We start from the raw sequence: 300 nt of genomic DNA on the forward strand, positions 1-300 counted from the left end.
TTTGTACACTAAATTATTTGATCACCTTGTGTAGGGCTACTTTTCAACAGTGACATTGCGTGGTCTCATGAAGCAATGGCAGTGGACCAGGAGAGTCATGTTCAATCCTGGCTGATGTGAAAACCAGAATGACCCCTTCCCCTTCTCTTGGACTTCAGAGCTCTCAAGGTTCCTAGCAATTTAGGAGGGAGGGAGAACTTCAAGAGGAAGTTTGAATATACTTTCTTAATAAGGCATGTGAAGCTGGGCTAGGTGGCTCAGCCTGTAATCCCGTGCTTTGGGAGGCTGAGGTGAGTGGAT

Source organism: Carlito syrichta, unplaced genomic scaffold (assembly GCF_000164805.1).
Source record: "Carlito syrichta isolate Samal-C Ts95f unplaced genomic scaffold, Tarsius_syrichta-2.0.1 Scaffold301874, whole genome shotgun sequence".
Lineage (NCBI taxonomy): Eukaryota > Metazoa > Chordata > Mammalia > Primates > Tarsiidae > Carlito > Carlito syrichta.